The sequence below is a fragment of the Bison bison genome, unplaced genomic scaffold (assembly GCF_000754665.1).
Source record: "Bison bison bison isolate TAMUID 2011002044 unplaced genomic scaffold, Bison_UMD1.0 scf7180017864180, whole genome shotgun sequence".
In the NCBI taxonomy this organism is placed as follows: domain Eukaryota; kingdom Metazoa; phylum Chordata; class Mammalia; order Artiodactyla; family Bovidae; genus Bison; species Bison bison.
In genome coordinates, this window is record NW_011494752.1 from 3,284,929 (window position 1) to 3,301,322 (window position 16,394).

Here is a 16,394-nt window from a genome sequence, read left to right on the forward strand (position 1 = left end):
GAGGTAGGACAGAGGAGAGACAGGGCTGAGGAGATGCGGCAGGAGGGAAGGAACGGAGAGGCCGGCAGCGCCAACCAGGTTCCCTCGGCGCTGGCGCCGGGAGCCTCCGAGACTCCGCCCAGCCCGCGGCCGCGACCCTGCGGGCCTCCGCCGCCCCCGGGCCCAGGCCTCCGGCCGCGCTCCCTGATCCATCAGCCGGTTCTGCTGTCGGAGGTGGGGGAAGGGAGGGCGCCACAGCCGGTGCCAGCTTGGGTGGGGGGGGGTATTGCGAGGAGAGGCGGAGAGCACATCGAAAATTCCGAGACATCTGTTCACCCACGGAGGAGACACCGGGCGCAAGAAGGCCAGGCCCCCCCCCCGCCGCTCTGCCCGCGGTTCCAGGGGCAAGGGCTGGACTCCCGTCCTCACCTCACTCCCCACCAACCTCAGCCAAGTCCCCTACCCCCAGCTATCAAAGCTGGCCTGCAGAGCGGGGAGGAGGGGGCGTCAAGCTTGGGATCAGACTGGGGCTGTGGAATTCAGGAGCTGCTGTCCTACTGGGGGGTCCCCAGAAGGGGAGAGTCAGGGACCAGGGGAGGGCTGAGTAGGAGGGAGATCCTGAAAAGGAGGCGCGTCTGTCAGAATAGATCTCCCCAGAGCACCCACAGATACCCACCCCCTGTCCCCCAACACAAACACTCTCCGATATGGATGCTCCCATTCCTGAAAAAACACAAAACTGGCCCCCTTCACACTCAATCATTCACTTACGCATTCAAGCAGTTTTACAGATATTTGGTCTGTGCTGGGGCTGAGCTAGATACTAGGGATATACCTTCTCACCCACCGGAAGCTGTGAGCACATTCAGATACTCAAGTGCACAGGCCCACGTGCTGCTCTGACATTCACACAAATTCTTAGGGGAAGGGGCACCTGGAGGGAGGAGGTTCCAGGGGCAGCACCATCCTCCTCCTCATAAGCAGCTTTCCCAGGGGAAGCCAGGACAGGGTCTAGGAGCCCCAAAGCTGGGTGGGCTTGGGGGTTCCAGACTCACTGATGACAGGCACTTGTCATCTTCTTACCTACTCTTTATTGGCAGGAGTCCCTGCACCCAAATTTTCCCTGAGCCAGCTCCAACTCCATTTCCCACCAAACCTTGAGGACCACCTCTCTTTTCCTGCCTTGGCCTGGCACCTGCCCCTCCTCCAGGGCTGCCCTCACTGGGCCGACAGAGGCCAGGCCTCTCAGCTGGGAAATGTCCATGTGGTTGCTACTTAAAAACTGATTTATGAGGCCGTGGCGGCGGCGGAGGCTTGGCCTGCAGTCCTGGTAGTAATCAAGGGCATATGCCCATCTCGCCTGGCACTGCCCAGCTTGTGAGCCCAGCCCTGGCCTCTGCTCTCCTGCTGAGAAGGGAAAAGCATGAAAGATATCAAGTCTTTTCTCTTTTCAAGTCATCTCTCTCCTCCTCCAATCTCTTCCTTTTCCTCCTCCTCTTCCTCTTCTTCCCTTTCCTCTCTCCCTCCTCCTTTCATCCCTCCTCCTTCCCTCCCTCCCTCCCTTTCTCTTCCTTCTCTCCCAAGTGGCACGGACCAGCCTGTGTGCCGGGCTGGCGCTCACAGCTGCAGCCCATCTGCTATGATTGAATGGTGACAGTGATGAGACAGGAGCTGGGGGGAATGGGAGGACATGGGGGCTGCCCTGCCACCCCTCACCCCTCCTTGTGCCAGCCCCCACAAGCTTCCTTGACCTCCAGAATGAGACCATCCATTTGGCCTGTGAAGGGTGGGGAAATCCTGCCCCTCTCGGTAGTGAGGGAATCCTTTTCCCCCCACTAGATTCCTGAGAAGAAAGAGGGAGACAAGAAAGAAGCAGAAGGGTAGGTAGAAAAAAGGCAAAGGGATCAGGGTTGGAAGAGTAGTCTGGAGGAAATGCTCCACATGTCCACATTCAAACAGGCTTAAGCAAGGCTGGGGCACCAGCGCTGAGGTGGGTGCAGTGCTGAGGCTCCAACCTGGGCAGAGAGGCACTAATGTAGGTCCAGGGTCCAGATTTTTCAAGGATCCAGGAAAACATCCTCAATGGCCACCGATGAGCACCCTGTTCCCAAGACCATGAGGTTCCCCCCTGTACCCCAGAAAAAAATCCTGGCTCCTTCTCTTCAGGAGTAAAGTTGAATAGCTGGAAATATCACAGTCTTCCACAATGCCTAAAGTTTGGACCTGAGTCTGTAGCAAGAAGGTCTAGTCAAATATGAAAGATTTCTCAACTGATCCTAGTATGAAACCAACATACAACGACAACACGGAAACTAACATATATTTGGAGTCTATTATGTATCAGTAACTGACAAGCATTATACATGAGCTGATGATCATCTCAATCACCCTATGAGGTTGGGACTCTTGTTATACTCATTCCACAATAAGGACACTGGGGCACATAGGCCCAGATTTTGTCCTAGCCTTTGCTTCTTTTACTTTGATAGGAAAAAAGAAACAATAATTAAGGAGTCCAAAAATTTTAGGAATACAGTATCCTTTCTTTCCCACTTATTCCTCTCCTTCTGCCTGTCTTCTTCCTCTGTTTGCTCCTCACCCTCAGTTAAGTATCCACTCTCCAGTGAATATCCACACGTGTGGCTTTCTCTTCCTGCCACTAGTGCAAATAGGTGGAAATACTCCGAAGGAGGCACCCGCTCTTCCCATCCCACCCATGGGGAAACCACAGAGGCAGATTTGATTGCCTCTGACTCCACCCACCCTCTTTGCTAGGGCAGCTGCTCCTCACATCCATAGTCCTGGTCCATGGGGTATTTCTGCTTGAAGCCCTGGGTGAAGGACGCCATTGTGAACAGCTGTAGACCAGGCTGGACTTCCAGTCTAATCTGGGCCCCTGGGAAGCTTGAGGGAAGCAATTTGCTCCACCTGGCATACTTCCCCTGACCTTTCCCTGCACACTGGAGTCTGTCTGGGTCATTCATGCCCTCTTTCATTTCTGCCATCAGCATCTCCACTCTCCCCATTCCTCTTTCTCCAATCTCTATCCTTTTTCCTTCCTTCCTTCATCCTTCTGTCCATATTCACAATTCTTTCTCTTCCCCTCCCTTTTCTCTCTCTCATCTTCTCCTTCATTCTCTCTTGCCTAGATTATATGGTAAACATTTTGGCCCTTGAAATCCTTCCCTTCCAATCGGGAACATGGACATTATTCGTGTGTCATAAATTTCATGACTAAGATGTTGCTGGTGGGAGATCCATTCTTACTAGACAATCCCACTAGGGGGAAGTTTTTATCTCTGGAGAGGGAGATAGGAACCCATAAGCCAATCTTGTGGATAAGCATTAAGCAGTCACTAAATCCCTGCAATCCCCAGAACAAATCCAGATCAACATTGTTGTCCACTTGCCCAACACAAATTGGGATAAAGAATCATGTAGGGAGCTATTTGCGGGTCATTATTGGGTTTCCCTGGTGTCTTTCTCCTTCCTCTACTATTTTATGATCCTCCAGGGCAAGAAGGCACCCTGAAAAGGACAAGTTGAGGTCAGCAGAAACCGCACATCCTGTATCCCTCACATGCCACTGCACCTCTACTAAACTCTTCTCATTCTTGGCCCTGAAAGGCAAAGATAGATAAATGCTTGAGCCTGATACTGCACTTGGGCAGGAATGGGGAGGCTGAGATCACCTTATGTTTATCATCTCCCTCTCCTAATCCCAACATTCACAATACTTTGATTCCCCTGGTATCTTCTAAACTACCTCTATCCCTTTCTCTTTCTCCCTTTCCCCTTATCTATGAATTTCTCTCTCCCTTCTTTTCTCTCTCCTCCATTCTTTCTTCTGGTCCATTTCCATCTCTTCTTTCTGTAAGGAGGTCAGTCTGGTTTCAGCACCATGGACAGAGGCCCAGGGTGGGTTTGCCTGACCCGGGCAAGAGCCCAGCGGGTCTACTTCTGCCTGCTGGGATCTGTGCAAGTGGCGACTGCCCACGAGTTTCTTTCGGGACACGCGCGCGTGCGTGCGTGCGTGTGTGTATGTGTGAGTGTGAGTGTACCCAAGCCTGTGTGAATGCCTGTGTCTGTGCCTCTCTGGGGCACACGCTTGTGGGCGTCTCCGGGTGCATCTGTGTGTTTGTATCTGTCTGTGCTGTGTCCCCGCCTGCTCCCTGTGTCCCTGGCTGAGAAAGGGGACGGGATGGGGACGCTCCGTTCTGGAGGTGGGGGAGGCAGCGGGTGGCTTGGTATCCCAGCCGGGCCTGGGGGCGTCATCCTTGCCCAGACGTGCGCCAGGCACCATGTGGCATGTATGCCAGCCGGCACAGGCTGAGGGCATTCTGCCCGGCAATGGGGGGAGGTGGAGGGGGAAGCAGGGAGCTGGAGACAAGCAAGAAGAGATGGGGAACTGAGCTCAGAACTCAACTCTGGGGCCAGGCCTTTTCCATCCTGCATGAACTCCACTCACAGTTACAGGAATGAAGAAATGTACAAATTATTTGCCTTTGAGTGCCTAAAGAGCCAGATAACCGTCTCACACACATATTCTGAAGCAAACGCACAGGAGGCAGAGCTTTTCTCGCTTGCACATGTGTGCATATCCCCTGGCCCTTTTAGTACCAGGTCCTGTACAAAGGCACACACACAGACACAAACTCCTTAGCCATTCTCAGCAGGGGGAGGCAAGAACCACCCCTTTGTGTCAAGAACGGGATCCCTCATCATGTAGGTGGACACTTCCTCCCAGACACCAGGCAGTCACTTTTAATGTCTGGGAGCTCCTATAGCAACTGCTCCTTCCCAAACAAATGGTGCCCTGGGGTTGTCATCAAGGGTACCTGCCCTCTGCACCCAGGTAAGTCTGGGAGGATAATGCTGCTTCTGTGCTTCAGCTGGGACAGAATGAGTGAGAGGGAGGGGAAAGACATCCAAATGGCAACTCCTTCCCATCAGTCATGCAGTCCTCATCCCCCTCTGAGAGGCTGGTGCATTGAAGACAGTCCTTGATGACTCATCTTGATTTCAATACTAACTGGCTGCGTGACCCTGGGCAGGTTATTTCTCAGTGAGATTTAAATATGACAGTTTATGTAAAAGGCTTAGCTCAAGAGAGCTGTCACTAAGTGGTCACTGTCAGTATTATTATATTAATACTATGGTTAAGCCAGATTGGTTGAAATAATGTAGCTAAAGCTTCCAGCGCAGTGTCTGACCCTTAGTGGGTGTTCAATGAATACAAATATAGTATGGATTTAGTGGCAGAATTTGAGGAATTTAGGTAGTTAAAGGGAATTGGGGATGACAGTATTCTCTCTCCAAACTTGAGAGGCATGGACTCCCAAAGCACAGCAGGAGGAATGGAAGTTAGACCTACAGAGAGGTTGAAGGGCAAGCTAGGAAGCAAAAGAGCAGGGTAGTGAGATGGAATGCCCTTGTTGTGGGGCATCCAGATCTCTGCTCTTCATGGATTTTCAGAAGCCTCTAGAGGGTCTCCATTCCAAGTCTGAATCCATTGTCCATGTGCCTTCCCTCTTGTTTCTTCTCTTAGCTTCACCATCAATTGATGGCACCACCCAGTTAGTTGCTCAAGCCAGAATCCTGAAGTAATCCTCGAGTTCTCCCTACCTCTCAATCTCCATATTGACTCTCACCAAGAACCACTGATGGACCCAGAGTCCAGATTCTTCTCTCCTTCTTCAGTGTTTCCCCGCTAAGCCAGGTCACATCACTTCTCATCTGAGTCTCTGCTCCTGTCTCCCACCCTGCCCGACTGCGCTCCAATCTCCCAGAGCAGCTCGGGTAATCTTTTAAAAACAAGCTGGGCCTTCTCCTCCTTGTCTTAAATTCTGAAGTAGCTTCATAGCTCAGAGGGTAAAGAATCTGCCTGCAATGCAGGAGACCTGGGTTTGATCCCCGGGTTGGGAAGATTCCCTGGAGAAGGAAATGGTACCCCACTCCAGTATTCCTGCCTGGAGAATCCCTTGGGCAGAGGAGCCTGGTAGGCTCTATAGTCCATGGGGTCGCAAGAGTCGGACACGAGTAAATCACCGCCACCAACTTTCTTAGGACATAGAATAAAATCCAAACTCCTTACGTGCTGGGTCTGGTCCCTGCTCCCCTCCCCAGTGTTGTTTTCTGCCTCTCCCTCTTCATGCTCCAGCCTCATTGGCCTTTCTTTTCACTCTGCAAGCACTGGAAAGGTCACTTTCCCACCCTAGGGACTGGGCTGCTTTCTTGGCCTCATCCATCTCCTTGCCTCCTTTCCACTCTTTTTTGGACCAGCTCCTTTTCACCCTTCAAGTCTCAGTCTGTCCCCTCACTCCCAAGAAAAACCTTTTTGGATGACTTTATCCAAAATGGTGCCCTGGTTGTTCTCTAGTTCAGCATCCTGTTATTTCCTTTGCAGCACTTAACTCTTGACTTGGTTTCTGCCTGTCTCTCCTGTTGGCCTGTGAACTCTCTGAGGGCAGGCTGGACTGAAGTATCTGTTCTGATCCCATGGGAAATTCTGGGCAGCACATGTAATAGGTACTTAGCCAATGAGTTTGAATGGTTGAACTGATGAGGGCTTTGACATCTTCAAAGTGAGCAGGGAGGGTAAGCAGGTCCTACAGCCTGAGCTCCAGCCTGCCCTATTAGGGGCCTGCTCCATTAGGGGTCTGTCTCATTTCTCTTTCTTTCTCTCAGGGGACCTGTCTGCTGGCAGCCTCCTAATTATATTTTACTTGACTATAAATCTTTTCGTTAAATGTAATTGAAAAATACACCTTTCGAATCATCACATTAACCTAGCATCCACTCTGAGGCAGTAATTAAAGGCTTCCGAGGATCTCCCACTGGCTTGGGAAGAACTGGCTCAGAGAGCATCCTCTGCCAATCCCAAATGTGTCAGCATCAGCCCTCCTGCCCCCAGAGAAGGTGGAAGCGCAGGACACACACTGCCCTCAGTTTAGTTTCAGGGGCCCTGAGGTCTGCAGTGCTCCCCCTCCTCATTCTCTCCTGTGCTCCTGGCTCAGTGCTGTATCAGGTGAGGAAGGAAAGGGAAAGAGAAGGAACAAATGCTCTCTCAGTACCTTAAATGAGTCAGGTCCCAATCCATCTTTGCAGCTCCCTGAAGACAGGCTAAGAAAACTGATGCTGCGAGAGGCTCTGCAATACGGTAGGGATACTGTCCAAATTAAAAGGCCAGGTTCTTAGAACCTAACTCATAATATTGCCTCCTTTCAGAGTCCTGGTGCTGCCTTTTGTCTAGCCCCTCTCCCTTTCCAGGACTCTAGTTCCTCACCTGTTCTGGTTTCTTAAACCCCAAACTCTGGAGTCATCCTTGACAACGCCCTTTTACACCCCCATCTGATTCAACAGCAAATCTGTCTGCTCTGCCTTCAAAATAAATCCAGAATCTGAGCGCCTCTCATCTCCCCTCTGCTACCAGCCTGGGCCAAGCTGCCATCCCCTCTCTCCTGGATGTGTACAGCTTCTGTCCTTGGTCTCCTTCAGTCTATTTTTGGTGTAGCAGCCAGAGTGATTTTTATTTTAATTGAAATACAGTTGTGTACAATATTACAATAGTTTCAAAGAATAACAACAAAAAAAAGAAGCTTTAGGGAATCTGTTGGTCCTGTGGTTAGGACTCCATGCTTTCACTGGAGGGTGCCCCAGTTCCACTGCTGGTCTGGTCTGAGAATTAAGATCCTGAACAAACAAAATAACAGCTTTATGAAGGTATGATTCACTTACTTAAAAGTATGCAAGTCAATAGTTTTTTAGTATATTAACAGAGCTATGTGACCATCACCACAATCAATTTTGAACATTTTCACCACTCCCTAAAGAAACCTATACCCATTAGCAGTCACTCCCTATTTCCCACCTAGGCAACCAAAATAAAACATCACCCTCTCTAAGAAAGTTTTCCTAGCTCCCCACATCCAGAACCACACTTCCTTTCCCTTTCTTCCTTCTTTGCTTTGCTTTTCCTTGAGGATGCATTGCCACCTAAAGTACCACATATGTTCCACATTTATTATGTTCATTGTCTGGTTTCCCCACTCCACACCATGCACAAGGTCCCAGTGGGTGGGGGCCTTATTTATAGTAGCACTCCCAGCACCTAGGACCAGGTACATACCACTCAGTAAACAAATGTTGCATGAGTGAATGAACTCAATGATTCAGGTGTTGAGACCAGGGATTTCAAAAGTGTCATCCATTCTCTCAGGGGCTGGCAGTGAAGGCTCATCCAATAAAAAAAAAAGACTCACTGGGGCCAGCTCCTGGTGCCTGGATTTCTCTTTCTCCTCCCTCTTCCTTGCCTCCTTTTCTTTCCTGCCTCAGACACGTCACCTCCACCCTCTGGGCAATTAACACAAACTCCCTAAACTGTAGATTTGAACTTCCTCCTCCTCTCTTTCTGCTCTGACCAATCCCTGGCTCTTCCCCATCTCAGTTTTCAGACTCAATCCTGGAGAACATCAAATGGACGGTCTTTGGCAGGCTATTGGGAGAATAGTCAGTTTCATTGCTTAAGTCTTTCAAGAGGGATGAACCTTCTAGTAAGTGCACACAACTTGGGCCAGGCCCTGAGTTGAGAACTTTGGACCAGTGCTTTCAGATAGAACTTTCTGCAATGATGGAAATGCTCTATTTCTTTTTCTTAAAATTTATTTCAAGCATAGTTGATTTATACTTATGTGTTAATTTCTGTGTGTAGCAAAGTGATTGCTCAGTTATGGTTTATCACAGGATATTGAATAGAGTTCCATGTACTATACAGTAGGACATTGGTGGTTATCTAGTCAATATATAATAGTTTGCATCTGCTAATCCCGAGCTCCTGTGCCAGCCCTCCCCACCCCCCTTTCCCCACTGGCAACCAAATCTGTTCTCAGTGTCTATGAATCCATTTTGTAGATAAGCTCATTTGTATAATATTTTAGATTCCCCATATAAGTGACGTCATACGATATTTGTCTTTCTCTTTATGACTTACACCTCACTTAGTGTGATAATCTCTAGGTCCATCCACGTTGCTGCAAATGGCATCATTTTTTTCTTATGGGTGAGTAGTATTCCGTTGTATACATGTGCCACGGCATCTTTATCCATTCACCTGCCGGTGGGTATTCAGGCTTTTCCCCATGTGTTGGCTATTGTAAATGGTGCTGCTATGAATGTAGGGGTGCATGTATCTTGTCAAATATTGTTTAGTCTGGATTTATGGCCAGGAGTGGGATTGCTGGATCAAATAGTAACTCTATTTTTAGTTTTTAGAGGAATCTCCATACTGTTTTCCATAGTGGTTATACCAATTTACATTCCCACCAACACCCTTTTCTCTACACCCTCTCCAGCATTTGTTAGGAAATGCTCTATCTTTGTTCTGTTCAATATGGTAGTCACCAGGCTATATGAGATTGTTAACCACTTTAAATGTGGCTAAATGTGACTGAGGAAATAAATTTTATTTAATTTTATTTATTTATTTTTTTAAAAACCTAAAGACCCTTTTTTTTTCTAATTTTTTTAAAAGATTTTTTTATGGTCCATTTTTAAAAAGTCTTTATTGAACGTGTTACAATATTGCTTTGGTTTTATGTTTTGTTTTTTTACCCATGAGGCATGTAGGATCTTAGCTTCCTGACCAGGGATCGAACCCCCCATCCCCTGAACTGGGAGGTGAAGTCTTAACCACAGGACCACTAGGGAAGCCCCATAAATTTTATTTAATTTTAATTCATTTAAGTTTAAATAGTCACATGTGGCTAGTGGCTTCCAGTTGGGATTAAGCATGTTATTTTATTTAATCTTTACAATTATCTTGAGGAATAGGTATAGGCGTCTCAATTTTACAGATGAAGAGTGGCTAAAAATGGGTGGTGGTGGTGGTGGTGGTTTAGTTGCTTAGTTGTGTGCAGCTACTGCAACCCCATGGACTGTAGCCCACCAGGCTCCTCTGTCCATAGGATTCTCTAGGCAAGAATACTGGAGTGGGGTGCCATTTCCTTCTCCAGGGGATCTTCCCAACCCAGGGATTGAACCTGGGTCTCCTGCATTGCAGGCAGATTCTTTATGAAGTGAGCTACAAGGGAAGTCCCACATTGGGGGGACCTACCCTTCAATCTAGACCACCTTTTCATGACCTCACCCCCAACCATAGCATTTACTATCTTTTAATATTAATACTGGAGAAGGCAATGGCACTCCACTCCAGTACTCTTGCCTGGAAAATCCCATGGACAGAGGAGCCTGGTAGGCTACAGTCCATGGGGTCGCTAAGAGTCAGACATGACTGAGCGACTTCACTTTCACTTTTCACTTTCATGCATTGGAGAAGGAAATGGCAACCCACTCCAGTGTTCTTGCCTGGAGAATCCCAGGGACGGGGAAGCCTGGTGGGCTGCCATCTATGGGGTTGCACAGAGTCGGACATGACTGAAGCGACTTAGCAGCAGCTTAGCAGCAATATTAATATTAGAATGGCAAATAACTCCAATATTCTTGCCTCGAGGACTTCATCAACAGTATGAAAAGGCAAAAAGATATGACACCAGAAGATGAGGCTCCCCCGCCCCGGGTTGGTGGGTAACCAATATGCTACTGAGGAAGGGTGGAGAAATAGCTCCAGAAAGAACGAAGAGGCAGAGCCAAAGCAGAAATTATGCTCAGCTGTGGATATGTCTGGTGGTGAAAATAAAGTCTGATGCAGTAAAGAACAATATTGCATAGGAACCTGGAATGTGAGGTCCACGAATCAAGGTAAATTGCACGTGGTCAAGAAGGAGATGGCAAGAGTGAACATTGACATCTTAGGAATCAGTGAACTAAAATGGATGGAAATGGACGGATTTAATTCAGATGACATTTTGTCTACTGCTGGGGCAAGAATCCCTTAGAAGAAAAGAAGTAGCCCTCATAGTCAACAAGAGTCCAAAATGCAGTACTTGGGTGCAATCTCAAAAACGATAGAATGATCTTGGTTCTTTTCCAAGGCAAACCATTCAGCATCACAGTAATTCAAGTCTATGCCCCAACCACTAATGCCAAAGAAGCTGAAGTTGAATGGTTCTATGAATCAGACCTACAAGACCTTATAGAACTAACACACAAAAAAGATGTCCTTTTCACCATAGGGGATTGGAATGCAAAAGTAGGAAGTCAAGAGATACCTGGAATAACAGCCAACTTTGGCCTTGGAGTACAAAATGAAGCAGAGCAAAGGCTAACAGAGTTTTGCCAAGAGAACACACTGGTCATAGCAAAAACACTCTCTTCCAACAACACAAGAGATGACTCTACACATGGATATCATCAGATGGTCTTTACCAAAATCAGATTGATTACATTCTTTGCAGCTGAAGATGGAGAAGCTGTATACAGTTAGCAAAAACAAGTCCAGGAGCTGACTGTGGCTCAGATCATGAGCTCCTTAATGCAAAATTCAGGCTTAAATTGAAGAAAGTAATGAAAACCATTAGCCCATTCATGTATGACCTAAATCAAATCCTTTATGATTATGCAGTGGAGGTGACAAATAGATTCAAGGGATTAGATCTGGTAGAGTGCCTGAAGAACTATGGATGGAGTTTTGTGATATTGTTCAGGAGGCAGTGGCCAAAACCATCCCAAAGAAAAAGAAATGCAAGAAGGCAAGTGGTTTTCTTAGGAGGCCTTACAAATAGCTGAGAAAAGAAGAGAAGCAAAAGGCAAAGGAGAAAGGAAAAGATATACCCAACTGAATGTAGAGTTCCAGAGAAACCAAGGAAAGATAAGAAAGACAAGTGAACAATGCAAAGAAATAGAGAAAAACAATAGAATGGGAAAGTCTAGAGATCTCTTCAAGAAAATAGGAGATACCAGTGGAACATTTCATGCAAAGATGGGCACAATAAAGGACAGAAATGGCAAGAACCTAACAGAAGCAGAAGACATTAAGACGAGATGGCAAGAATACACAGAACTATACTAAAAAGGGCTTAATGACCTGGATAATCATGATGGGGTAGTCATTCACTTAGAGCCAGACATCCTGGAGTGTGAAGTCAACTGGATCTCAGGAAGCATTACTATGAACAAAGCTAGTGGAGGTGATGGAACTCCAGCTGAGCTATTTCAAATCTACAAGATGATGCTGTTAAAGTCCTGCACTCAATATGTCAGCAAATTTGGAAAACTCAGCACTGGCCACAGGACTGGAAAATGTCAGTTTTTATTCTGATCCTAAAGAAAGGCAATGCCAAAGAATGTTCAAACTACTGTACAATTGCACTCATTTCACATGTGGCAAGGTAGTGATCAAAATCCTTCAAGGTAGGCTTCAGCAGTTATGTGAACCAAGAACTTCCAGATGTACAAGCTAGATTTAGAAAATGCAGAGGAACCAGAGATGAAATTGCCAACCCCCGTTGGATTATAGACAAAGCAAGGAAATTCCAGGAAAACATCTACTTCTGCTTCCTTGACTACGTTAAAGCCTTTGACTGTGTGGATCACAACAAACTGTGGAAAATTCTTGAAGAGATCAGAATACCAGACCACCTTACCTGTCTCCTGAGAAACCGGTATGCAGGTGAAGAAGCAATAGTTAGATCCGGACATGGATTTTGAACAACAGACTAGTTCAAAATTGGGAAAGGAGTACATCAAGGCTGTATATTGTTACCCAGATTTAACTTCTATGCAGAGTACATCATGCAAAATGCCGGGCTGGATGAATCCCTAACTGCAATCAAGATTGCCAGGAGAAATATCAACAACTACAGATATGCAGATGATACCACTCTAATGGCTGAAAGGAAGGAGGAACTAAAGAGCCTCTTGATGAGGGTGAAAGAGGAGAGTAAAAAAGCTGGCTTAAAACTCAACATTAAAAAAAATGAAGATCATGGCATCCAGTCCCATAACTTCATGGCAAAGATGAGGAAAAAGTGGAAACAGTCACAGATTTTATTTTCTTAGGATCCAAAATCACTGTGGACGGTAACTGCAGCCATGAAATTAAAAGACACTTGCTCCTTGGCAGAAAACTATGACAAACTTAGTGTATTAAAAAGCAGAGACATCACATTGCCTATAAAAGTCTGTATAGTCAAAGCTATGATTTTTCCTGTAGTCATGTATGGATGTGAGAGTTGGACCATAAAGAAGGCTGAGTACCAAAGAACTGATGCTTTCGAATTGTGGTGCTAGAGAAGACTCTTGAGAGTCCCTTGGACAGCAAGGAGATCACATCAGTCAATTCTAAAGGAAATAAATTCTTAATATTCATTGGAAGGACTGATATTGAAGCTGAAGCTCCAATACTTTGGCTACCAGATGCAAAGAGCTGACTCATTGGAAAAGACCCTGATGTTGACAAAGACTGAGGGCAGGAGAAAAAGGGGGCGACACAGGATGAGATGGTTGGATGGCATCATTGACTCAACAGACATGAGTTTGAGCAAATTACAGGAGATGGTGAAGGACAGGGAAGCCTGGCATGCTGCAGTCCATGGAGTCACAAAGAGTTGGACATGACTTAGGGACTTAACAACAGCAATATTAACATAAATATTATTTACTAATATATTATGCTTGTCTCCTCACCCAGAATATAATTTCCCTGAAGCCACGGATCTTTGTCTGAAATATCCCAGAGCTCCAGGAAGTACCTGGTACGTGGCAGGATATGAGTGAAAATCTGTTGGATAAATGAGTGCACCCGCTCCAGGTACTTCTGCCTCTGAAGGAGCAGGACTGGATTCTAACTGGAGCCCCTTTTCTTCCAAAGTCGGAGTTCTTCCCCTTGAAGTCATTCTCTCTCTATTATTATTATTTATTCAGCTGCACTGGTCTTCGTTGCAGCTCACGGGAGCTTCGTTGTAGCATGATGGCCTCTTTGTTGCACCATGCTTGGGGGATCTAGTTCCCTGACCAGCGATGGAACCTGGTCCCCCGTGCATTGGGAGTGTGGTCTTACACATTGGAGCACCAGGGAAGTCCTGCCATTTTCTCTTAAGTATTCTCTCCAGCTCCCTCCCAAAGTTCTCTTCCTTAGGGTGACCCTGGGCTGACCCAGGAGTTCCCTGCTCCTGTGATTTCTAGCCCAGGCAGAGATATGGCTTCTTTTATATGCACTTGGCTATGATGCCCATGAATTTCGCTAAATTTTTACCCAAATGCAGAGATCCTCCTCCCTTCAAGGCAGGAGCCCTGGGTCTGTTTTTTAGGCTGTTGCCCCAGCAGGTCTCTCCTTCTTCTTTAATTCTCCCTCATCAGACACTGCTACTCCTCCTCTTTGAGGAGGAGGGGCTGGACCAGGTGGCCTGGTCATTTCTTCCTTTCAGTGGGATACCCTGGGAGCCTAGCCACCTCCACCCCGCCTCTGGGGATGCAGTGACATGAAGGTACATAGGTAGAACCCCCCTCCATCCCCTGACTCCCACCCCAAGAGGAGATGATGAGGTATGTCCTCATGGCTGGGTGCAGGGCCTCTTCTCTGAAACTGGCAACGGGTTATTCAAGAGGCTCACTCTACTCTGACTCATTGGAAACAACCCTGCTGCTGGGAAAGACTGACGGCAGGAGGAGAAGGGGGTGACAGAGGATGAGATGGTTGGATGGCATCATTGACTCAGTGGACATGAGCACACTCTGGGAGAGAGTGAAGGACAGAGAAGCCTGGTGTGCTGCAGTCCATGGGGTCGCAAAGACTCAGACATGACTGAGTGACTGAACAACAACAGTGACCCCATTAGGAGAGATGGGAGTTAGACAGCAGGAAGGACTTCCCAAAAGTTAGGAAATGAAGTAAAGGCATGAAGCCTCTTTCCCACTTAAGGCCTAAGAGAATTAAATGCAGTCATCTTCCAGTACACCTTCTTGTACATCTTCCTGAATGGCCAGTCACAGGTAAGAATGGCTGCCAGCTCTCCCCTCAGAGCGCCAGGGCTCATCCCTCTCCAGTGTCTCTTTTCTACTCCTCCTCATCCCCTTTTCCACATCCCTCAGCTCCAGGCCACTTGCTGAGATAAAACAGAGGGCCAACTCCCTATGTATCCCAGGGAACAGTAAGACACGTCAAAAGGGAAGAGATGACTTCTGACATGTGGCCCAACCACCTTCTGGGAATGAGGTGGGGCGAAAGGCTAGGGCTTCAGGCCAGTCCTAGCTCTTCCAGATCATAGCTGTATTGTCCAGAGAAGTTGGTCAACCTCCCTGAGCCTCAGCTTTCTCATCTGTAAAATGGGACTAACGGTATTTGCTCCACAGCCACAGCATTATATGAGTTGGAGATGGCTCATGGGAAGTTCCTGGCACAGAGTAGGCACTTAATTATTATAAATATTATTACTTAGGCTCCAAGAGGCCCTTGTCTTCTCCTCATCAATGAGGGAAGGCCTTCCCTTTCCCAACCTCATTGTCCATTTAGACCAGAGCAACGATTTCCTTACTGGCTTCTCTGCCTCTAGTCTCACTCTGTTCCAATCCAGTCTCTACACCCTGCCAGAATCCTTTTTCTAAAACTCAATCCAAACCCATCAATCCCTTCTGAAAATTCCTCTCAAGTTCCCCACTGCCTACCAGCACTCAGGAAGCATAGTGGATTAAGAGTGTGATCTCTGGGGCCAGACCTGGGGGATGGGGGTTGTTATTTGTTTGTTTTTGGCTAGGCTAGGTCTTCCTTGTGGCATGCAGGCTTTCTCTAGCTACAGTGTGCAGGCTCAGTTGCCCTGCAGCAGGTGGGATCTTACCTCTCTGACCAGGGATCAAACCCACATCCCCTGTATGGGAAGCGTGGAGCCCTAACTGCTAGATCACCAGGGAAGTCCAGAACTAGGTTTGCTGCTCAGCTCTGTTGCTTTCTAGCTGTGTCTCTTGGGCAAGTTATTTTTAATAACCCTGAGCCTCAGTCTACTCATCTTAAACATAAAATAACAGGACTGGCTTGAATGAAGAAACAAGGCAATAGGTATAAAGTGTTTGACTCACGGACGATGCTAACTCGACCTATTATAGCAATATGAAAAGTCGTAACTCCTAAAGAATGGCACACAAGGCTGTCTAAACCAGTTAGACAATAGGAAAGACTTCCGGTTTATAGAGCAGGATTGTCATGATGAAGCAGCTGGTCTGCCTGTCCAACCTTGCTTCTCCCCATCCTCCCCACGAACCCCACGTTTTGGTTGGCAATTGCGCTACCATCCCCCAGGCTGAGGCTTCTTTCAGCGCCTTTGTCCATGATGTTCATGCTGTCTTGAATGCTCTTTCTCTTCTCACCTTCCTGGTAAACTCCTACTCATCAGATAAGACCTCATTCAAGCCTACTGCCCTCTGCGAAGGCTATTCAGGCCGCTGAGCAGGCTGAGTCATATTCTGGTGCTTCCCCATCTGAGGCCTGACCTCTGCTCAGCATCAGGTTTAGAATCACATACTCCAGG